Source organism: Monopterus albus, unplaced genomic scaffold (assembly GCF_001952655.1).
Source record: "Monopterus albus unplaced genomic scaffold, M_albus_1.0 scaffold12.1, whole genome shotgun sequence".
Classification (NCBI taxonomy): Eukaryota; Metazoa; Chordata; class Actinopteri; order Synbranchiformes; family Synbranchidae; genus Monopterus; species Monopterus albus.
Window position 1 is genome coordinate 880 of NW_018127892.1, and position 610 is coordinate 1,489.

Genomic DNA, 610 nt, shown 5'->3' on the forward strand with positions numbered 1-610 from the left:
TTCCTACACACCCTGCGGTGGTAAATGCTCTGCAGAGAGGGCAGTGGAGTCCTGGTGATCTTCTCTGCTTGAGTTAACCTTCATAAAACAAAACAACTCTACATCATCTTGACGTTAATAAAGCAAAATAAGCTTCCAAGCCACAAAAGTAGTCACTTCTATAACATAAATATGTGATTTTAATGAGTAAGAATAAACAATTTGATGGTGTAATGTGGTGTTTTGTTATGGTTGAGTCCCTCTCACCAGAGTACATGTATAGTTCCTAACCAGGGTAGGACAATGATGGCTAAGGAGACCAAGTCAAGCAGGAGAACGGCGGACGTTGAGATGACAGGAGAGACAAAGGAGAACAGAAGATCGGGCAGGCGTAGCGCTCGCTGCTAGCGCCCAAGGCTAGCGCTCCCCGCTAGCGCCCACATAAATGCTCTACAGAGAGGGCAGTGGATATACGTTGTGTCTGTTTTTGCATTTTATGGCAGTTTGATCAGCTCTGAAAGCAGCTGTAGGTAGAGGTAAAGTGGACAACACAACCAGTGGCTGTGAGCTCTGGTGGACCACAGTCAGTTTCACCGAGGGAGGAGGGGGGGTGGGGGCGGGGCAACGATTC